We start from the raw sequence: 24,951 nt of genomic DNA on the forward strand, positions 1-24,951 counted from the left end.
TCTGTTGAACAACATGAACCAAATGCCTGCAAACTAGGACTTGAGTTTCTGTTTCTCGATTGATTGGGACATAACCATTTTAATATAGATTGTCCTTAACATGTAATGAAGAAGTATGTTTTGTTACTGTGCCACAATTCTTATCACAAGGAATCCACTATCTTTCACAGCATTAATCACGTTCTTAAATAAGGTGTAAAGCCCAGACCCTCATTAAAAAGCAGGCAGCAGTGATAGTGAACTTTTCTGATAGACCATTTCCGACAAAAGAGAGTACCTAACTTATTGGCTAATGTGGACCATTTACCTATACACTGGTATGAAATGAAATGGCGTATGGCTTATAGTGCCGGGAGTGTCCGAGGACAAGTTCGGCTCGCCAGGTGCAGGTCTTTTGATTTGACTCCCGTAGGCAACCTGCGCGTTGTGATGAGGATGAAATGATGATGAAAGCGACACATACACCCAGCCCCTGTGCCAGCGAAATTAACCAATTAAGGTTAAAATTCCCGACTCTGCCGGGAATCGAACCTGGACCCCTGTAACCAAAGGTCAGCACACTAACCATTTAGCCAAGGAGCCGGACTATACACTGGTATTATAACCCCCTACTCCCTGCATTGACACTCCTATAAAATTTATCATTAGTTCTGTCATATTTTAGTCTTTCTCTAAGAGCCATATCATAAGACACAACAGAGACAAGCTTCTAGATTTGTGTAGGTTTTCAGCTTCAGTTTTAAGCCTAGCCTTTATTGAACGGAGTATGTATCTAATCTGTCTAATGTGTTGTGGAGGGGCTCATATCCTTTAAGAGACACTGGTCTTTTCTCCACGCAACACCGAATACTCAGCTCTGACCACTTTAGTTTACTCTTCCCAGAATTATGTATCTTATCAATGAAATAAGCGGCCTTTTACTTTATTTCATCAGCAGCTTTTTTTAATAGCAGCGATTTTGTCAAATTCAAGAATTTCATCCAGTCTCTCGTACAAAGCTTCCAGATCATTTCTCATCTCTGCCATCTTCCATTGAAGTCTAAATATTTGATATCAAATCTTTTTAATTTTCCTTCTGTGGTAAGTGGAACTACTTTCATGAAGGATCCACTTTGATGTTGTAGTTCAAAAACATACCCGCGGACTATCACATCGCTGCCTGTTGCACTGGTAGCACGTGCCTTACAAAATTTAACCCTTTGGAAATGCAGATAACTTGGATATCAAGGAGAAAATACTTGATATGACATCTGGCTTTAAAATATTTAATTTTGCTGTTCTTCTTATAGTCCACATTGCAAAAACGAAGGCTACAAATGCGAGAGTAATCTGAGGGTATCCATCTGCTTCCTTTACTAGGACCTTGCCTAGATACAGCCGATAACCCCTTTCCTCTTAACTCTCTTCTAGGCGGTATTTCATGGAATTGTATCTCTTCTGGCTGTGAAAAACCTTGCCGAGATTTGCAAAATGTACACAACAGTAGAATATTTCGGAAAAAATCTAATGTCTCATTCTAAAAAAAAATAATTAAATTGAACAAACGGAAGAGAGAAGTTAACTTTACAAGAACTTCAAAAATATTTTTAAGCATAACATGATTAATTCATTTCACAGTTCTATACAAAATATCGCTTGTACAAATGAAAGCGAACAGGCATGTTTACTCGTACAAAATAACTAAGCCTATTGTACACATACATGCATCAATAAGACAAAGCAACACCCACCCTGATTGCGTAGATTGTGCACTCTTACAGCAATTTGAACAGATATTGGTATTAGTGCCTCTCTGCGTTAAACTAGTGGCTATAGAGCATTCAGTATATGAGTATCAAGACGGCGTTGCTCTCATGCTTTGAGTCTACTGTGCTGTCGTTTACTATTCAAGCTGTTTTGCCAGCTCACCAGTAACTAAATGGGTATTGAACTTTGGCTCGATAACAATGCGCAATATGAAGGATGGGATCACTCGTTGCTTCCCTGTATATTATATCTTTTATTCTGGTGGTTCTGCAGCTCTGCAAATCATTTGCACCTGAAACAGAAGAAGAAATTTTACTGCTAAATGAAGATGATGTAGACTCTGATCATCTTTTGCTTCACAGAGGAATGATTCATTAGTCATTGCTGAATAAAGGAAAAAAAATTATAATTTTAAAGGACATTACCAATCACTTTGAAAAAAGTAGTTCATCTTAAGGATGTCTGGTTCAGTGGCTAAATGGTTAGTGTTCTGGCCTTTAGTCCAGATGGTCCCGGGTTCATTTCTCAGCCGAATCGGGGATTTTAACCTTAACTGGTTAATTCACCTGGCTCGGGGCTCTCTCTCTCTCTGTGTGCGTGCGCGCGTGTGTGTGTGTGTGTGTGTGTGTGTGTGTGCACGTGCCTGCGCACATGCCATCCTCACAGACAAGTTGCCTAGAGGCCATGTACTAGAAAATGACCTGCACCAAGCATCTCTGGAGGTCATAACCCAGTATTATTGATTTGAGCTCATAACTATTCATATTGTTAATTATAATGATGACCTTCCTGGGACAAGGTCAAGAGATGAGAGGTTTTCCATAGGCCCTAAAATATTTAAGGCTTGTTTCCATACAAGTAAAGGACAAAAAAAAAAAAAAAAAAAAAAAAAAAAAAAAAAAAAAAAAAAAAAAAAAAAAGAAAAAAAAAAAAAAAAAAAAAAAAAAAAAAGAAATGGAATATGGTTTTTAGTGCCGGGAGTGTCCGAGGACAAGTTGGGCTTGCCAGATGAAGGTCTTTTGATTTGACAACCATAATCAAGAAGTTAGTAAAATAACCACTAACTTGAACCATCTGCATATGAACCTACACAGGGGGGCTGCTAAGGCGTTACGTCAGGAGCAGTTGGAAGATGATTCTATATCAAGAAATGACATTAGAAAGCGGGCATTCTTTCAGAGAACTTCATTTACCAATGGAGACTGTCAGGTGGTACTTCTGGTGGTAGAGCTTTTAACATTTTGTATCATAAAATGAACAACATACAGTAATAGGACATTTACTCAGAAAATGTATTTATGAAGCAAGTTCTACTTCCTTACAAGTGTTTCTTTTTGATAGTTTCGTACATAAGGTATTCTTTCAAAATATTTATGAATCAAGTTTTATTTTTCTGTTTACTTGTGAATATAATTGAAATATCTTTTCTTAGGACTCGTCTAAAAGCGTATTTGAGCAACAAGCTCTATTATACTCTTTTCACTTATTGTTTGTGAAAATTCTTAATATATAGGAATGTTTACATTAATATACGTTTCTCATTTCACATGCCTATGTTCATGTTAATCATGCCCTCCCCACCCCCCCCCCCCCGTTAAATACCCAAAGGTAGTAGTAGTAGTAGTAGTAGTAGTAGTAGTAGTAGTAGTAGTAGTAGTAGTAGTAGTATATTCTCTTTTAACAGAAGGTCAGTAATCATTATCGTCATTAGTGCATCCGTTTCCATGCACGTTTTCTACTCTAATTTTCTCTTCCTCCTCTGGCCAGCTGCACTTGCTGGGTCTGTCGTCTTCCTCTTATAATGACCTAACAGGTTTTAGCCTTGAATCCTTCATACAGTGGCTCTGGAACTCTAGATAGGTTTCCTTATGCTGAACAGACACAAACAGTATTGGTATTCATATTACACTAGACATCTAAATCTCAGCCCGTGTAATTATATTGAACTGTGACATGTTTGAGTGCCAGAGTACAAGTTGGCAGTATGTAGGGACTCGAATTTCATCATAAGTGCAAATACTGATGCAAGAAATTGTTTCCACGTGCAAGATGTTTAATTATAGTACAAGTTAGGTACAGTAACGAAGAACTTAGGGATTGTCTGCGGGACTATCATTTCTCTAGTACAAGTGCCATAATGAAATTGGACAGAGATCTTCAGTGTTTAGCCTTGCACTATTCCTAGTAGATTATGATCATGCAACCAGAATTATTTCTGTGGAATAGTGATACCGTTTAACATCATTAGCTCTGTTAATGAATTTGATTAACTAATGAAACTAGCCTTTATGGTATGATGATATCATTGCAGGTTATAAACTTCGTTTTTCTTGTCCGTATTGAAGATCTACTTGTGATACAATTCCTTTAGTTTTGCCAATTACCATCTTTTCAATACAATAAAAGTATATTACAAACTTACATATTTATTATGATGTTTACATGGTACATGTTTCGCTCCTTTTTGTGAGCATCATCAGCCAAACTATCATTAATCTAAGATTGTGTAAGATCATAAAACAATTCTTTTGGTTCAAGATTACTCCTATAAAACTAATTGACAACCTTATAACATTTTAAAAATCACAAAACTATAAAATTATGTCTTAAGTTAACACTTTTGGTCTAAAATCTTCTTCAGTCCAAACATTTTATCACCGAAACTCATCCGGTGAACATCTTTTAAAATTGTTTAAAATTAAGAATAAAATAAGGAACTTTGAAATCTGGCTAGTTGTGTTGATTCCCGTTGCTTAACTTGTATAATTGTCATTAAAACTTCATAACACTATTGAATATTTTCTGCAGTTGATAATTGTCATTATGGTCGATAGACTTGTTCTCGTTGCTGGAGTAACATCATGATCCCATCATGACATGACATAATTATGCCTTACGCATTATTTGGGAACACTTACCAGAGGATGAAGTAGCTACGCTAGAAAGAGTGAAGGCCATGAATCTTAAGAGTTCTCTGCCTGGGAAAAAAACTCTCCTTCGAGACTAACCTGTGAGCTCACAAGACAACTGTTCTATACAGAAAAACTGCAATTAAACTTACCGTTGCCTTCTACTACAGAAGACCAAACTTTACATCCGGAACTGCAGAATTAAAAAAAAAAGATATTTGGATGGATTTTTACCAAAGAAATGGCATGATGACTTCAGAATGGACGAATTCTGACTAAAAACTGTGGCATACCATAACGCACTTCTTATTTCATATATTCATAAAACAATTGTAAAAGGCAGGCAAAACAACTTGAGTATGACAGGCGTATGAAGACGAGTTATCTGACATATTTATAATGAATGCTATGGAGCAGCACGGGTCTTCTATTTAAAATTAAAATTTGTTTTAGATCCTTTTGTTTTGCGTGGAAGTTTTTGTTGCAGCCCATATTATCTAGGAAGTAGATGGTCCTTTCAAATAAATAATAAAAATGTCGCTATTCAAATCAGCCTTCCCAAAAGTAAAGATTTTGACACTAATATCTGTTGTTATCGAGGATACGTTTCATGTCCCTAATGCCCATCCCACAGCCGCAGTGATGCTAGGAGTGTTTTACCCCAACAGTATTATTCTCCAGATGGTACGACGTAATTATATGTACCAAGTTTGGTTGAGAGCCATGCTGAAACATGCTGATGTTCATACATAATCTTGAACATTTTGGATATTATATTTTTCACCACATCTTATTCCCCCATGCCAATTGTGGCTGAAATTTTACTTAAATGTCATCCGGAGAATCACTATTCATCTCCAAGACCACAAAAAGTTTGGAATCAACACTAACATAGATCGTTCTTTTATTATTTGTACATCTCCCTCCTTCCCTTCTACATCCCAATGGGTGATTGGTATGTCCCACCCCACCAAATTATTTTTATCCAGATAGTATTAAATCATGTGTGCCAAGTTTGGTTGAAAGTGCAGGTTTGCCCTTTGTTCACCTCTCATTTTAAATCTTTATGTAAACTTATTACTCCTTAAATATGATCAACCCGCTTAGTACATAATACATTGCGAGCTAATATTGCCTTCGCCAGCATTTATTGGAGTGGTCATTTAGTGATTAGATTTTAGGATTAGTGTAAGTTAAGTGAACACAAGAGACCTATAATTGCCTGATGATTCACTGCCAGGAAATTAAGGAGAGATTAGGAAAGAATGAAGCTGATCAGTCCAGTAGAAAAGCTGGGCAAACTGGAGAAGTGTTTTAGTAAATGTTTTAATATACCCATCTTAATTAACGAAAGAAACATAAGGTACTTTAAGTGATATTACTTGGTCTATCTATTGATAATTTTCATAAGTGGTGGCCGAATATGATAATGTTTCAGAGCTTGGGTTACCTCACAACCTCCCTTGGTCACTTCTTGTTCTCTTCTGATTCATAGGGTGTTACGTTTGCAACACCTATCATATTTTTGTTTTCACAACCATCATTGTCCTCCTGACTCCCTCCCGATACTTCCATTATTCAAAGGATCTGAACACTTGCTTATTCTCCACTAATTAATCAATAATGTCCCTCACTGAGAACTTGTCCTCATGTTTACTGCAGTGTGTCATAAGGCCTCCCTAACAAATGCATCTTCCTCCTCCTTTCAGAATTTAGAGAGAGGGGAGAAAAAAAATTGCAGCCAACTTCAAAGTAAGCACCACACAACCTGTCCATTTCTATTTGCAAATAATTTAATGAGTGATGTAATCCATTGACAGTATGAAAAAGACTTACGAATTGCTCCAAATACATTAAAATACCATCATTTTGGTGGCAACAGTAAAATAGATGCTTACATAATTTATAGTGAATCTATTACTTTAATGTGTCTTGGGGCCTCACTAAAAAATGCATCTTCTTCCTGGTTTCAGAAGGTCAAGAGGAGAGAAAAAAAAAGTGAACTTCAAAGTAAGTACCACAACCTCTCCATTTCTATTTGAAATTAATTTAATGAGTGGCATAATCCATTGACAGTACTAGAATGACTTACGAGTTGCTCCAAATACATTGAAACACCATTGTTTTGGCAGCAACAGTTAAATAGTGCTTACATAATTTATGGTGAATTTATCACTTTATTACTCATGTACAATTTTTAAAATATCAAAACCATATCTGTCCGAAAGGGTAAAGATTAGTAAGAAAGGGGTTGTGCTTGGTCGGTGTTGGTGGATTCCTCTAGCGTCCAAGTTTAGGATCTCGCCTAGATATAGCCGACATCGACTTTTCTTTTCATTCACTTCTCAAAATTGAGCCGCTGTGAGATCTGAGAGGCTTTATTTGGCCCTAAAAAAATCTAGGGCTTGTTTCTGTACAACTACAGGACAGTAGAGATTGCATTTGGTTAACCTTCTGCATTTTAGTATACAAGGATTCTATTAAAGAATTACAGCTGGAGAAGGTGGTAGATGATTTTATATTAAGAAATGGGGTTAGGAAGCAGGCATTCCTTCAGAGAACTACATTTCCCAATGGAGACTGTTCAGGTAGTACTTCTGGTGGTAGAGCTTTAAACATTTTGTATCATAAAATTAACAACAAACAGTAACACGATATTTATTAAGAAAATGTATTTATGAAGCAATTTCTACTTTCCTACTAGCGTTTCTTTTTGATAGCTTCATATATAAGATATTCCTTCAAAATATTTGTGAATCAAGTTTTATTTTTCTGTATACTTGTGAATATATTTGAAATCTCCATTCTTAAGACTCATTAAAAAATTTATTTGATCTACCAGCTGTTTTATAGTTCTGTTTTCTCTGATTGTGATAATTGTTAATATATAAGAATGTTTACAATAAAATTTGTTCCTCATTTCACATGCCTTTTCTCATGCTAATCACGCCTAGGTCCCCATTAAATACCCAAAGATGGCATGCCTAGAGGTCGTAGTTGTAGTTAATAGTAGTACTAGTAGTATCTTCTCCTTTAACAGATAGTCAGTAATCATTATCGCCATCATCCATTCAATGCATCCAGTCTGTTAGTGCATCCGTTTACATGCAGAGTTTCTCCTCTAATTTTCTCTTCTTGCTTTACGCAGCTGCACTTTCTGGCTCTGTCATCTTCCTCTTACCGTGACCTAACAAGTTTTAGAGTTGAATCCTCTATACAGTGACTATGGAATTCAGGACTGGTTTTCCTTTATGTCTGTAGCTGAACACACACAAACTGTACCTGTATTCACATTACACTAGACGCCTAAATCTCTGCTCATATAATTTTTTGAATTGCGACATGATTCAGGGCCACAATACAGGTTGGCAGAATCAAGGGACTTCTTGCTTCATAAGTGCAAACGCTGATGCATGTAATTGTTTCCTAGTACGAGACGTTTCATTATAATACGAGTTAGGTACAGTAATGAAGAACTTAGGGATGGTCTGAGGGACTATCATATTTCTAGTACCAGTGCTGAAATGAAATTGGACAAAGATCTTCAGTGTTTACCCTTATACTCATTATGATCATGCCTCCAGAGATTTTTTCTCTGAAACGATGATGCAGTTTAACAGCATTTGCTCTATTAATGAATTGAGCAAAATCCTGTTTGATTTTCTGCTGATGATGATGGAATGACCATCTGTAAGATTAACTAGCTTTATTATTATCATAAGTATGAGGATCTCACTTGACATAGCTACGGGAGAAAGAAGAGGCCTTGCTATTATTTAATGCCACAGGAAAACAAGGGAGATATTCAACAATGCACGGATGCAAAAGGGCTAGGACTGGAAAGCAGAAACAAAATCAGGTCAAAACCCATTGCACTTCAGCCATAATTGACTTGGCCTACCAAGTGGACCCTACGTAGCCAGAAGATCTGTATATTATAAAAGCACATTTGGTAGACCTCTACCATCCCTGAGTCCATAATTTGCCCAGGAATCAAATCACTACCTCCAGACTGTGAGATTAGCTAGAAAGGAAGCAACCATGGTGTGAATTAGGGGGCATCTGCCTGGTATGAAAATGGGAAAATCAGCATGGCGTGGATTGAATTGGTGTGGCCAAATTTCAGAAAATCAGCCCAAGACAAAGCTCTGAGTATACTTTTTAGAAAGACAATCCAGAATTACCTACTAGTGGACCCATGCTGCTCCACAGCATTATTCATTATACACTGCCTGTTGGGGGGTCTAGCTTCATTCTTGAGTCTTTACTATCTAAGCCTACATTTATTTCTTCTTGCATTTCCTGCTCATTTCCGTCATACCGAGCTCGATAGCTGCAGTCGCTTAAGTGCGGCCAGTATCCTTTATTCGGGAGATAGAGGGTTCGAATCGCACTGTCGGCAGCCCTGAAGATGGTTTTCCCTGGTTTCCCATTCACATACCAGGCAAATGCTGGGGCTGTACCTTAATTAAGGCCACGGCCGCTTCCTTTCCATTCCTAGCCCTTTCCTGTCGCATCGTCGCCATAAGACCTATCTGTCTCGGCGCGACGTAAAGCCAATAGCACACATTTCCGTCATCTTTGTTTAAAATTTCTGGAAAATACTCATGCCATCTTCTTAATTGTTCTTCTTGTGATAACAACACATTTCTTTGCTTATCCCTTACTCGTTTACTCTTCCTATAACCTCCCCTTGACTACTTCCTAGTAATATTATAGAGTTGTTTCATATCACCCTTCTTCTCAACTTCCTCTGCAATTTGTGCCTGCTGGTCAATCCATCGTCTTTTATCATTTCTCACACTCCTTTTAACCATTTTGTCAATTTCATAATAATTCCTTTGGTCTTCTGAAATGAAATGATGTATGGCTTTTTTTGCCTTGAGTGTCCGAGGACAATTTCGGCTTGCCAGATGCAGGTCTTTCGATTTGACACCCGTAGGCAATCTGCGCGTATGATGAGGATGAAATGATGATGAACACGACACATACACCCAGCCCCCATGCCAGAGAAATTAAGCAATTAAGGTTAATATTCCCGACCCTGCCGGGAATCGAACCCGGGACCCTGTGGCCAAAGGCCACCACACTAACCATTTAGCCATAGAGCCGGACTCTTTTGGTCTTGTGACTTCTGCTGTCTTGTTCTGCTTAAATTTAATATAGCTTTTGCTGCTTTACATTTTGCAATTATATCCCTTGTTTCCTCAGTCAGCCTTTCTGTTGATACCTCCTATAACCAATTACTTTTTCACACATTTGTATATAAGTGTTCTAACATTTTCCCCGAGTTCTTTCCACATTCAAATTTTCTTCAAGATTTCAAAGGACTTCAAATCAATTTTTCAACTCCTGTCTAAATTCTTTCCTCTTCTTTTCATTGTTTAACCTTCGTATGTTGAACCTCTTTTTCTAGTTGTAAACTTCTTCGATGCAGCCTATTATTTGCAATTTAAACTCAGCTACTACTAGATGATGTTCACTACCAACATCAGCTCCTTTTCTGTTCCTCACATCTGTCAATGATCTTCTTATCTTCTTACTAAAATCTTCATGGTCGATCTCATTTTCTATTTTGTGATCTGATGATACCCATGTAATATTATGACACCTGTTGTGAGGAAATATGATCCCTCCTATCACCATTTCCTGTGTAAATATGCAAATCTCTCTCCATTATTATTCATTTCATCTAAGACACGTTTCCTGCATCAGATACTTCTATTGGTGCATAACAAACTACTAATTTTACATTTTGAATTCACCTCGAAATCTAGCTGTCTTCATTCTATCTGAGATGGGACTTCATCCAATTAAACTGTTCTAGGATGTCCTACTTAGCAATATACCCATTCCATTGTCCATTTGGCATCGTCCACGGACTGTCCAGAATAATTCCCATTTTGCATCATTATCTCTCCACTTAAGCCAAAAAAATCCAAGCCATAATTTGCATCTCTTTCTCAACCTGCTTAAGTTTACCTTCCTCTGTTAAAGTTCTAACATTCCAACAACCGATTCTCATTTTCTGTTTTGGGCTAAAGTTCATCATTGAGGTATTCATTGGTTTTCATTTCACTTCAGTTTCTTTCAATAAGTGGATTTAAGATGTGCAAATTATTAGCCCACAGCACCCGAGCTTGGAGGTTGGGCTGCTACCTGAGCCTCCAAACCTGCCGTTTTCTGTAGAGGTAGTCTCACGTAGCCGTTGAAGATCCCTCTTCACCACAATGCAGTGGTTTCCCCCTATTTCTGTAACCCCACGGGAAGGGGGTTGCCTCATCAGGCAGACTTGCCCTTCCAGAGGTCTCCTTCTCTGCCGCATCTGCCATTGAAGAATTCATCAGTGCACTGTTAGCTCTCACTTTTCAGGGTTCTTTGAAGGGCCTTCACAGCTGCTGTAGTGGTCCTGAGGTACAGAGTCCCCGTTGTACATCACCCCTGCGTGTAATCCCCTACTTCATGCGTTACGGGAGTCATAAAAAAATTTAACTTGCTCAAACAGAAAAGTAAACTTTACAAGAACTTCAAATATATCTATAGGCATAACATTATTAATTTTCACAGTTCTATACAAAATACCACTTGCAAAAAAACAAGAGTGAACAGGCACGTTTACTCATAGGAAATAACTAAGCTTATCATACTCATACATGCGTCAATAACAGAAGGCAGCACCTACACTGACTGCGAAGATTGTGAATCTATGACAACACTCTTTCGGCAACTTCAACAAATATTGGTATTCATGCCCATCTGTGCTAAACTAGTGGCTATAAAGCAGGCTGTTAAGATAATTTTGATGTCTATCCTGTTATGTGTTTGTAGTGGTTGGTATCATGACAGCCCTCCCTTAAGTTTTGTTTAATTAAAGGACGACAGTCATGTAGTGCGCAAGGTGTGTGTTTTTTTTGTTCTATTGGAAGTTTTTTTCTTCAGTAATGGTATTAGGAAATATTCCTGTACAATAAATTATTTTCCTTATAGATTAAGCTCCAAATTTATTATTACGGAACACAGGCAGTATAAGAGGATCGAGACACCCTACTGTGCTGTCGTTTACAGACCTAAGCAATTCTGCCAAAACGCCGGCAAATGAATGGGTATTGATATTTGACTCAAGAACAATGCACAATATGAAGGATGGGATCGCTCATCACATGGCTAAATATAATATCTTTTAGTCTGGTGGTTCTGTAGCTCTTGCAAAACCATATGAATCCGTGCCTGAAATAGAAGACAAAATTTTATGACTCCATGAATATGATGTAGACTCTGATAGTCTTTTCCTTCACGGAGGAATATTTCATCTCTCACTGCTGAATGATGGAATAATAATGGATAACTTAAAGGACATTACCAATCATTTTGAAAAAAGTTAATCTTAAGGATATCTGGCTCATTGGCTAAATAGTTAGCATTCTGGCCTTTGGTCTAGAGGTTCCCGTGTTCAATTTTCATCTGAATCGGGGATTTTAACCTTAACTGGTAAATTCATCTTGTTAGGGGACTCTGTGTGTGCATGTATATCATCTTCATACTTTGTTGAAATCATGTTAGGTAGAGCCCCATTCTCTTCGACATGCAGGTTTCCTATAGGCCGTCTAATAAGAAAGGATCGGCACCAGGCCTCTCCGGAAGCTGTACGCCATTATTATTGATTTGATCTCAGAATTATTTAAGTTTTAAAAAATAATGATGACCTTCCCGGGACAACTTCTGACAACTTCTTGAGCTGAGAGGATTTTCATAGGCCCTAAAAGACTTACGGCCTGTTTCCCTACAACTATAGGACAGCAGAGATTACTTTAATCGAGCCTTCTGCATGCGAGCCTACACAAGGAGGCTGGTAAAGAGAAGGTGGTAGAATATTTTAAATCAACAAAAGAAGTTAGGAAGCAGGCATTCCTTCATGAGTCTACATTTCCCAATGGATGTAAAATGATCATGCAACCAGAGTTATTGCTCTGGAATAGTGATACTGTTTAACATCATTAGCTCTGTTAATGAATTTGAGCTTAAATCTGTTGAATTTTCTGGTGTTGATGATGGAATGAACATCTGTAAGTTTATCTAATGTAACTAGCCTTTATGATATGATGATCTCATTTGATAGAGCTTCAGGAGAGGGAAGATTCCTTGCTATTATTTAAAGCTTCAGGAATATAAGGGAGATCATCAACAACAAAGGATGTAAAAGGAAAGCAGAACAAAAAGAAATGAAACCCCGTTGCACTACAGTCGGTATAGTCCTTCTCCTATCAATTGGACACTGCCCTGCCGGAAGATCTGTAGATAACAAGGTGACACGTGATAGACCTCTAAACCAGTCCTGACATCCTTAATGTGGCCAGGAATCAAATCGGTACAAGTAGGCCACAAGGGCGGTTGGGAAGGAAAGATTTGTGGCCTAAATTAAGGATCATATACCTGGTCTGAAAATGGGAAAAGCAGAATATGGTGGGGTTCGAAGTGGAGTGGTGAAATTTCAGAAAATAAGCACAAGGTAAATTTCTGTGATTACATTTTAATTCCTTTAATCGTAACTAGTGGACCCATGCTACTCTGCAGCATTTGTTATACATCAGTCAGATATTGTGTCGATATGAAATTGTTCAGTGCGTTGCCCGGGTACATTTCTTGTATGTTCAGTTTGATCATTAAGGATGAAGCTTAATTTTTGTAGATATTTTATTATGGTGTTGATTGGTATTTTACAAACAATTTGTTAGTTTTTTAGTGTTATTGCTGAGTATCTATATATTAAGAATTTACTAAAAACTGCTTTGGCAAATCTGTCTCTCCGTTCCACTGTACTGATTTGCTTCATTTTGTTGTATTCTCCCTGGAATTACCTGCCGGTGGATCTTGAGACATTGTTAGGTCTCTTAAGTTCAGCCAACTTCGCGTAATCATAAAATACAATAATTTAATGACCACTCCAGTAACTGCAGGTGAAGGCTTACCTTAATCTGCAATACATGCTGTACTTAGCAGTACTTTCAATACTTTCATAATATTCTGATATGTGAATATCATCTTAAGTAATGTCATTGTAAGCAGCCATGCTTGATTACTGCCCGTCAGGCCAGAGAGTTCATACTTCTAATGATCATAGAAGAAGACTGTTCCCTGCTGCATATTCTTTGATACTCTAACCTTTCCCAGCAAGAGATGGTAGAGCATTACTAATAACTTACAAGCTGCTAAGTGACAAGATTCTATGTACAAGCAGACCCCATCATGACATAATTATGCCTTAGATATTGTTCGGGAACACTTACCAGAGGATGAAGTAACTACGCTAGAAATTGTGAAGGCCATGAACCTTAAGAGTTCTCTGCCTGGGAAAAAAACTCACATTCGAGACTAACCTGTGAGTTCACAAGACAACTGTTCTATATAGAAGAACTGCAATTAAACATACCGTTGCCTTCTCCTACAGAAGACAAAGCTTTATGTCCGGAACTGCAGAATAAAAAGAAAAAGATGATATATTAATGGATTTTTACCAAAGGGAAGCCATGATGACTTCAGAATGGACAAATTCTGACTACAAACTGCAGCATACCATAACTCACTTCTTATTACATATGTTCATAAAACCATTGAAAAAGGCAGGCAAAACAAGTTGACTGCGACAGGTGTATGAAGAACAGTTATCTGACATATTTATAATGAATGGTGTGGAGCAGCTTGGGTCCTCTTGTTTAAATTAAAATTTATTTTAGATCATTTTGTTTTGCGTGGAAATTTTTGTTGCAGCCCATATTATCGAGGAAGTAGATGATCCTTTCAAATAAATAATAAAAATATGTCACTCTTCAAAAAAATCAGCCTTCCCAAAAGTAAAGATTTTGACACTAATATCTGTTGTTCTCGAAGGTTATTTTCATGTCACTAACACCCAACCCACAACTGGAGTGGTGCTAGGAGTGTCTTACCCCAACAGTATTATTCTCCAGATGGTACGACGTAATTATGTGTACCAAGTTGGTTGAGAACCATGCTGAAACATGCAGACGTTCATACATGATCTTGAACATTTTGGATATTTTATTTTCCACCACATCTTATTCCCCCATGCCAATTGTGGCTGAATTTTTACTTAAATGTCATCCGGAGAATCACTATTCATCTCCGAGATGGCAAAAAGTTTGGAATCAACACTAACATACGTCGTTCTTTTATTATTTGTACATCTCCCTCCCTCCCCTCTACATCCCATTGGGTGCTTGGTATGTCCCACCCCACCACAGTATTTTTATCAGATAGTATTAAATCAGATGTTTATGAAGTTTGGTTGAAAGTGCAGGTTTGCCCTTTAGTCACCTCTCATTTTCAATCTTTACGTAAACGTATTTCTCCTTATATACGATCAACCCACTTAGTACATAATATATTGCGAGCTAAAGTAAAGCCTTCGTCAGCAATTACTGGAGTAGTCATTTAGTGATTAGATTTTAGGATTAGTGTAAGTTAAGTGAACTCAAGAGACCTATAATCACCTGATGATTCACCCCCAGGTAATTAAGGAGAGATTATTAAAGAATGAAGCAAATCAGTCCAGTAGGAAAGCCTGGCAAACTGGAGAAGTATTTTAGTAAATGTTTTAATATACCCATCTTAATTAACGAAAGAAACATAAGCTACTTTAAGTGATACTACTTTATCTATCTATTGATATTTTTCATAAGGGGTGGCCGACGTTTGCAACACCTACCATATTTTTGTTTTCACAGCCATCATTGTCCTCCTGGCTCCCTCCCGATACTTCCATTATTCAATGGATCTGAACACTTGCTTATTCTCCACTAATTACTCAATAATGACCCTCACTGAGAACTTGTCCTCATGTCTACTGCAATGTGTCATAAGGCCTCCCTAACAAATGCATATTCCTCCTTGTGTCAGAATTTAGAGGGGAAGGGGAAATTGCAGTCAACTTCAAAGTAAGCACCACACAACCTGTCCATTTCTATTTGCAATTAATTTAATGAGTGACATAATACATTGACAGTACTAGAAGGACTTACGAATTGCTCGAAATACATTCAAATACCATTGCTTTGGTGGCAAGAGTAAAGTAGATGCTTACATCATTTATTTTGAATTTATTACTTTGTCTTAGGGCCTCACTAACAAATGTATCTTCCTCCTTGTTTCAGAAGTTCGAGAAGGAAAAAAAAAAAAAAACAACAACAGTGAACTTCAAAGTAAGTACCACAACAACCTCTCCATTTCTATCTGAAATTAATTTAGTGAGTGGCATAATCCATTGACAGTACTAGAATGACTTACGTGTTGCTCCAAATACATTGAAATACCATTATTTTGGTGGCAACAGTAAAATAGTTGCTTACGTAATTTATGGTAAATTTATTACTTTAATACTCGTGTACATTTTTAAAAATATCAAAACCATATCCGACGGAAAGGGCAAAGATTAGTAAGCAAGGGGTTGTGTTTGGTCTGTGTTGGCGGATTCCACTAGCGTTCAAGTTTAGGATCTTGCCTAGATATAGCTGACATCCACTTTTCTTTTCATTCACCTCCCAAAATTGAGCCCCTGTGACATCTGAGAGGCTTTATTTGGCCCTAAAAAACTCAAGGCTTTGTTCTATACAAATACAGGACAGTAGAGATTGCATTTGGTGAGCCTTCTGCATTTGAGCATACACGGAGGCGGGTAAGGCGTTACAGCTGGAGAACTACATTTCCCAATGGAGACTGTCCAGGCAGTTCTTCTGGTGGTAGAGCTATGAACATTTCATATCATAAATTAACAACATACAGTAACAGGATTTTTATTCAGAAGATGTATTTATGAAGCAAGTTCTACTTTCCTTCCAGTGTTTCTTTTTGGTAGCTTCATATATAAGATATTTTTTTAAAAATATTTATGAATCAAGTTTTATTTTTCTGTATACTTGTGAATATAATTGAAATCTCCATTCATAAGACTGATTCAAAAATTTATTTGATCTACAAGCTGTATTATTGTTCTGTTTTCTCTGATTGTTTGTGATAATTGTAAATATATAGGAATGTTTACAATAAAATTTGTTCCTCATATCACATGCCTTTGCTCATGCTAATCACGCCCAGGTCACCATTAAATACCCAAAGATGGCATGTCTGGTGGTGGTGGTGGTAGTAGTAGTAGTAGCAGCAGCAGCAGCAGCAGCAGCAGCAGGAGCAGTAGTACTCGTAGTATCTTCTCCTTTAACAGATAGTCGGTAATCATTATCGTCATCATCCATTTAATGCCCCCAGTCTGTTAGTGCATCCGTTTACATGCAGAGTTTCTCCTCTAATTTTCTGTTCTTACTTTACCCAGCTGCACTTTCTGGCTCTGTCACTTTCCTCCTACAGTGACCTAAGAAGTTTTAGAATTGAATCCTCTGTACAGTGACTACGGAATTCAAGACTGGTTTTCCTTTATGTCTGGAGCTGAACACACACAAACGGTACCTGTATTCACATTACTCTAGACGTCTAAATCTTGGCTCATATAATTTTTTGAATTGTGACATGATTGAGTGCCACAATACAGGTTGGCAGAATCAAGGGGCTTGAATTTCTTCATAAGTGCGAACATTGATGCGTGTAATTGTTTCCAAGTATGAGACGTTTCATTATATGAAGGCCATCCGGAAAGTTGTACCCATTTGCGCAGTAAAGACACAGGAGTAAATATTACCAAATATACACATTTTTATTGGAAATAGCATACTTTACACTACTTCTCCACATAATCTCCAAGCAAATTTAGGCATTTATGGAAACGTGGGACGAGTTTTTGTATTCCACCGTCATAGTCCTATGCCGCCAGCATATTGAGATACGTAGGCACGGCTCATTTAATTTCTTTAACGCTGTAAAATCTTTTTCCCGCCAGAAAGTCTTTAAGCTTCGTAAAGGAATGAAAATCTGAAGGGGCCAATTCCGGGCTATACGGGGGATGGTCGAAGGTTTCCCACTTGTATTGCTGCAAAAGTTGTTGTGTAATCGCAGCTGCATGATGCCTGGCATTATGAAGGAGAATGACGCCTGTAGGCAATAGACCTTGCCGTCGATTATGTATTGCCCGCCGTAATTTCTTTAATGTTTCACAATACGCATTAGCATTAATTGTGTCTCCACTGGCCATAAAATCAATGAGCAGTACACCTCGGCGATCCCAGAAAATGGTTGCCATGAGTTTCCTGGTGGACGGAACTGTCTTGTTTTTTGGTTTGGTTGGCGAATGAGTATGATCCACTCCATTGACTGTCCTTTACTCTCAGGCGATGCATAACAAACCCATGTTTCGTCCCCAGTAATGATGCGAGTTAGGAAAGAGTCTCCTTCATCGGAATAACGTCCCAGAAACGTCTGTTCTGCAGCCATACGCTTGGTTTTGTGCTCCTCTGTAAGCATGCGAGGGACCCACCTTGCACAGATTTTTGAATAATTCAGATGGTCTTAGACAATTTCATGAACAATTGTTCGAGACACATTAGGAAAATGTTCACAGAGTTCATCAATTGTGATGCGCCGATCGTTCCTCACGCATTTGTCTTCTGCGCTCAGCAGTTGGTCTGTACTGACAGATGGTCTCCCTGAATGCTCCTCGTCGTGTGTATTTACCCTCCCCAGGTTAAAGTTGCGACACCAGCGCCAAACAAACAATTCGTCCATCACATTGTCTCCTTACACCTCTGTTAATTGGCGATGAAAATCACAAGGTCGAACGTTTCGTGCATTAAGAAATTTAATCACAGCCCTCACTTCACAACTGGTGGGGTTCTCAATTTGTTTAAACATTTTAAACGATCACAGACACAACACAGGCAAAGCTAGCATCACGCACCTTCGTACAGAGCAGGCAGACAAGCCACTGACGCGGTCTGACCTTGCCCAGTGGCTACCCGAGTCGTCAGCGCTTAATGCGGTGCTAACGGGTACTACTTTCCGGATGGCCCTCGTAGTACGAGTTAGGTACAGTAATGAAGAACTGAGGGATGGTCTGAAGGACTATCATATTTCTAGTACCATTGCTGTAATGAAATTGGACGAAGATCTTCAGTGTAGATTAGTAGATTATGAACATGCCTCCAGAGATTTTTTCTCTGAAACGATGATGTCGTTTAGCAGCATTTGCTCTATTAATGAACTGAGCAAAATTCTGTTTGATTTTCTGCTCATGATGGAATGACCATCTGTAGGATTAACTAGTGTAACTAGCTTTATTTTATTAGTGTCGGTATGAGGATCTCACTCGACATAGCTACGGGAGAAGGAAGAGGCCTTGCTGTTATTTAATGACATAGGAAAACAAGGGAGATATTAAACAATGCACGTATTCAAAAGGGGTAGGACTGGAAAGCAGAACAAAAGCATGTCAAAACCCTTTGCACTACAGCCATAATCGACTTGGCCTACCAAGTGGACACTACATAGCCAGAAGATCTGTATATTACGAAAGCACATTTGGTGGACATCTAACCATCCCTGGGTCCTTTAATTTGCCCAGGAATCAAATCACTACGTCCAGAGTGTGAGATTACCTGGAAAGTAAGCAACCATGGTCTGAATTAGGGGAGAGCTGCCTGGTATGAAAATGGAAAAAACAGCACTGCGTGGATTGAATTGGTGTAGCCAAATCAGCCAAGACAAAGTTCTGAGAATCAGTTTTAGGAAAGGATATTCCACTGAAGCTCAACTTGTAGGATTCCAGCAAGATATAGCAGATATCTTGGATTCTGAAGGTTAAATGGACTGTACCGCGATTGAACTGTCTAAAGCATTTGATAGGGTGGATCATGGGAGACTACTGGCAAAAATGAGTGCAATTGGACTAGACAAAAGAGTGACTAAATGGGTTGCTATATTTCTAGAAAATAGATCTCAGAGAATTAGAGTAGGTGAAGCTTTATCTGACCCTGTAATAATTAAGAGGGGAATTCCTCAAGGCAGTATTATCGGACCTTTATGTTTTCTTATATATATAAATGATATGAGTAAAGGAGTGGAATCGGAGGTAAGGCTTTTTGCGGATGATGTTATTCTCTATAGAGTGATAAATAAGTTACAAGATTGCGAGCAACTGCAACGTGACCTCGAAAATGTTGTGAGATGGACAGCAGGCAATGGTACGTTGATAAACGGGGTTAAAAGTCAGCTTGTGAGTTTCACAAATAGGAAAAGTCCTCTCAGTTTTAATTACTGCGTTGATGGGGTGAAACTTCCTTTTGGGGATCATTGTAAGTATCTAGGTGTTAATATAAGGAAAGGTCTTCATTGGGGTAATCACATAAATGGGATTGTATATAAAGGGTACAGATCTCTGCACATGGTTATGAGGGTGTTTAGGGGTTGTAGTAAGGATGTAAAGGAGAGGGCATATAAGTCTCTGGTAAGACACCAACTAACTTAGAGTATGGTTCCAGTGTATGGGACCCTCACCAGGATTACCTGATTCAAGAACTGGAAAAAAGCCAAAGAAAAGCAGCTCGATTTGTTCTGGGTGATTTCTGACAAAAGAGTAGTGTTACAAAAATGTTGCAATGTTTGGGTTGGGAAGAATTGAGAGAAAGAAGAAGAGCTGCTCGACTAAGTGGTATGTTCCGAGCTGTCTGCGGAGAGATGGCGTGGAATGACATTAGTAGACGAATAAGTTTGAATTGCGTTTATAAAAGTAGGAAAGATTACAATATGAAGATTAAGTTGGAATTCAAGAGGAAAAACTGGGGCAAATATTCATTTATAGGTAGGGGAGTGAGGGATTGGAATAACTTACCAAGGGAGATGTTCAATAAATTTCCAATTTAATGAATATTGAATTTTCACGACCGCATTGTAATCGAAATCGACTTTCAACCTAGTAGGTCGTGTTACGTACATTTAGTACGTGTTGAAGAGATGTTAAGTACAGAACAAAAATGGCCAACCAGACACGACCTAATAGGTTGAAAGTCGGTTTCGATTAAATTTCCAATTTCTTTGAAATCATTTAGGAAAAGGCTAGGAAAGCAACAGATAGGGAATCTGCCACCTGGGCGACTGCCCTAAATGCAGATCAGTATTGATTGATTGATTGATTGAATTAGTTACTAGTGGACCCATGCTGCTCCACAGCATTATTCATTATATACTGCCTTGAGTCTTCACTATCTAAGCCTAATTCTTGCATTTCCTGCTCATTTCTGGAAAATACTCGTGCCATCTTCTTAATTGTTCTTCTTCTGATAACAACATATTTCTTTGTTTATCCTTTTACTCATTTACTCTTCCTATAACCTCCCCTTGACTACTTCCTTGTAATATTATAGAGTTGTTTCATATCACATTTTTTTCCCAGCTTCCTCTACAATTTGTGCCTGCTGGTCAATCCATCTTCTTTTATCAATTCTCACACTCCTTTTAACTATTTTGTCAATTTCATAATATTTCCGTTGGTCATCTGACTTCTGCTTGGATTTAATATAGCTTTTGCCGCTTTACATTTTTCAATTAATTCCCATGTTTCCTCAGACATCCAGCCTTTCTGTTGAGAGCTGCTATAACCAATTACTTTTTCACACATTTGTATATAAGTGTTCTTAACATTTTCCCAAGTTCTTTCCACATTCAAATCTTCTGCAAGATTTCAAAGGACTTCAAATCAATTTTTCAATTCCTGTCTAAATTCTTTCCTCCTCTTTTCATTGTTTAACCTTCGTATGTTGAACCTCTTTTTCTAGCTGTAAACTTCATCGATGCAGCCTTTATTTGCAATGTAAACTCAGCTACTACTAGATGATGTTCACTACCAACATCAGCTCCTTTTCTGTTCCTCACATCTGTCAATGATCTTCTAATCTTCTTACTAAAATCTTCATGGTCGATCTCATTTTCTATTTTGTGATCTGATGATACCCATTTAATATTATGACACCCATTGTGAGGAAATATGATCCCTCCTATCACCATTTCCTGTGTAAATATGCAAATCTCTCTCCATTATTATTCATTTCATCTAAGACACGTTTCCCGCATCAGATACTTCTATTGGTGCATAACAAACTACTAATTTTACATTTTGAATTCACCTCGAAATCTAGCTGTCTTCATTCTATCTGAGATGGGACTTCATCCAATTAAACTGTTCTAGGATGTCCTACTTAGCAATATACCCATTCCATTGTCCATTTGGCATCGTCCACGGACTGTCCAGAATAATTCCCATTTTGCATCATTATCTCTCCAAAATCGCACCACCTCACTTCACTTAAGCCAAAAAAATCCAAGCCATAATTTGCATCTCTTTCTCAACCTGCTTAAGTTTACCTTCCTCTGTCAAAGTTCTAACATTCCAACAACCAATTCTCATTTTCTGTTTTGGGCTAAAGTTCATCATTGAGGTATTCATTGGGTTTCATTTCACTTCAGTTTCTTTTAATAAGTGGATTTAAGATGTGCAAATTATTAGCCCACAGCACCCGAGCTTGGAGGTTGGGCTGCTACCTGAGCCTCCAAACATACCGTTTTCTGTAGAGGTAGACTCACGTAGCAGTTGATGATCCCTCTTCACCTGCAGTGGTTTCCCCCTATTTCTGTAACCCCACGGGAAGAGGGTTGCCTCATCAGGCAGACTTGCCCTTCCAAAGGTCTCCTTTTCTGCTGCATCTGCCATTGAAGAATTCATTAGTGCCCTGTTAGCTGTCACTTTTCAGGGTTCTTTGAAGGGCCTTCACAGCTGCTGTAGTGGTCCTGAGGTACACAGAGTCCCCGCAGTACGTCACTCCTACGTGTAATCCCCTACTTCATGCATTGCCTACTTCCCACAATGTGGACAAGGTGATTGACTTACGGGGGTCACAAAAAATTTTAACTTGCTCAAACAGAAAAGTAAACTTTACAAGAACTTCAAATATATCTATAGGCATAACATTATTAATTAATTTCACAGTTCTATACAAAATACCACTTGCAAAAAAACGAGAGTGAACAGGCTCGTTTACTCATAGGAAATAACTAAGCTTATCATACTCATACATGCGTCAATAACAGAAGGCAGCACCTACACTGACTGCGAAGATTGTCAATCTATGACAACACTCTTTCGGCAACTTCAACAAATATTGGTATTCATGCCTATCTGTGCTAAACTAGTGGCTATAAAGCAGGCTGTTAAGATAATTTCTATCCTGTTATGTGTTTGTAGTGGTTGGTACCATGACATCCCTCCATTTAGTTTTGTTTAAAAAAGGATGACGGTCGTGAAGTGTGCAAGGTGTGTGTTTTTTTTGTTCTGTTGGAAGTTTTTTCTTCAGTAATAGTGTTAGGAAATATTCCTGTACAATAAATTATTTTCCTTATAGATTAAGCTCCAAATTTATTATTAGGGAACACAGGCAGTATAGGAGGATTGAGACACCCTACTATGCTGTCGTTTACAGACATAAGAAATTCTGGCAAAACACCGGTAAATGAATGGGTATTGATATTTGACTCGATAACAATGCACAATATGAAGGATGGGATCGCTCATCACATGGCTAAATATAATATCATTAATTCTGGTGGTTCTGTAGCTCTTGAAAATCCTTATGAATCCACGCCTGAAATGGAAGACAAAATTTTATGACTCCATGGATATGATGTAGACTCTGATCTCTGATAGTCTTTTCCTTCACAGAGGAATATTTCATCTGTCACTGCTGAATGATGGAAAAATAACGGATAACTGAAAGGACATTAGCAATCATTTCGAAAAATGTTCATCTTAAGGATGTCTGGCTCATTGGCTAAATAGTTAGCATTCTGGCCTTTGGTCTAGAGGGTCCCGTGTTCAATTTTCATCTGATTCAGGATTTTAACCTTAACTGGTTAATTCATCTGGCTAGGGGACTCTGTGTGTGCATGTATGTCATCTTCATACTTTGTTGAAATCATGATAGGTAGAGCCCCATTCTCACCGACATGCAGGTTGCCTATAGACCGTCTAATAAGAAAGGAACGGCACCAGGCCCCTCCGGAGGCTATACGCCATTATTATTGATTTGATCTCAGAATTATTCAAGTTTAAAAAAATAATGATGTCCTTCCCGGTACAACTTCTGACAACTTCTTGAGCTGAGAGGATTTTCATAGGCCCTAAAAGACTAACGGCCTGTTTCCCTACAACTGTAGGACAGCAGAGATTATTTAAATCGAGCCTTCTGCATGCGAGCCTACACAAGGAGGCTGGTAAGGAGAAGGTGGTAGATATTTTAAATCAACAAAAGGCTAGGAAGCAGGCATTCCTTCATGAGTCTGTATTTCCCAATGGATGTAAAATGATCATGCAACCAGAGTTATTGCTCTGGAATAGTGATACTGTTTAACATCATTAGCTCTGTTAATGAATTTGAGCTTAAATCTGTTTAATTTTCTGGTGTTGATGATGGAATGAACATCTGTAAGATTATCTAATGTAACTAGCTTTTATGATATGATGATCTCACTTGATAGGGCTTCAGGAGAGGGAAGATTCCTTGCTATAATTTAAAGCTTCAGTAATACAAGGGAGATCATCAACAATGAAGCATGTAAAAGGGAAGGAGAACAAAAACAAATGAAACCCCGTTGCACTACAGTCGGTATAGTCCTTCTCCTATCAATCAGACATTGCCCTGCTGGAAGACCTGTAGATGAAACGGTGACGCGTGGTAGACCTCTAAACCAGTCCTGACATCCTTAATGTGGCCAGGAATCAAATCGGTACAAGTAGGCCACAAGGGCGGTTGGGAAGGAAGCATTTGTGGCCTAAATAAGGATCATATACCTGGTCTGAAAATGGGAAAAGCAGAATATGGTGGGGTTCGAAGTGGAGTGGTGAAATTTCAGAAAATAAGCACAAGGTAAATTTCTGTAATTACTTTTTAATTGCTTTAATTGTAACTAGTGGACCCATGCTACTCTGCAGCATTTGTTATACATTAGTCAGATATTGTGTCGATATGAAATTGTTCAGTGCGTTGCCCGGGTACATTTCTTGTATGTTCACTTTTATCATTAAGGGTGAAGCTTAATTTTCGTAGATTTTTTATTATGGTGTTGATTGGTATTTTACAAACAATTTTTTAGTTTTTTAGTGTTATTGCTGAGTATCTATATATTAAGTATTTACTAAAAACAGCTTTGGCAAATCTGTCTCTCCGTTCCACTGTATTGATTTGCTTCATTTTGTTGTATTCTCCCTGGAATTACCTGCCGGTGGATCTTGAGACAATGTTAGGTCTCTAAGATCAGCCAACTTTGCGTAATCATAGAATACAATAATTTAATG

At 38.1% G+C, this 24,951-nt stretch overlaps 1 long non-coding RNA gene across 1 annotated transcript in view; it reads left to right on the plus strand.

Annotated features, from left to right (window-relative positions):
- LOC137502214 (uncharacterized) overlaps positions 1–6,653 on the plus strand; it is a 116,673-nt gene extending 110,020 nt beyond the window's left edge. The window contains exons 3-4 of the long non-coding RNA XR_011018730.1: positions 6,365–6,407; positions 6,629–6,653. This is a non-coding gene — a long non-coding RNA (uncharacterized lncRNA). The remainder of the gene's footprint in view (positions 1–6,364; positions 6,408–6,628) is intronic.
- The last annotated feature ends 18,298 nt before the right edge of the window (positions 6,654–24,951 follow it).

This window comes from Anabrus simplex, chromosome 9 (genome assembly GCF_040414725.1).
Source record: "Anabrus simplex isolate iqAnaSimp1 chromosome 9, ASM4041472v1, whole genome shotgun sequence".
NCBI lineage: Eukaryota > Metazoa > Arthropoda > Insecta > Orthoptera > Tettigoniidae > Anabrus > Anabrus simplex.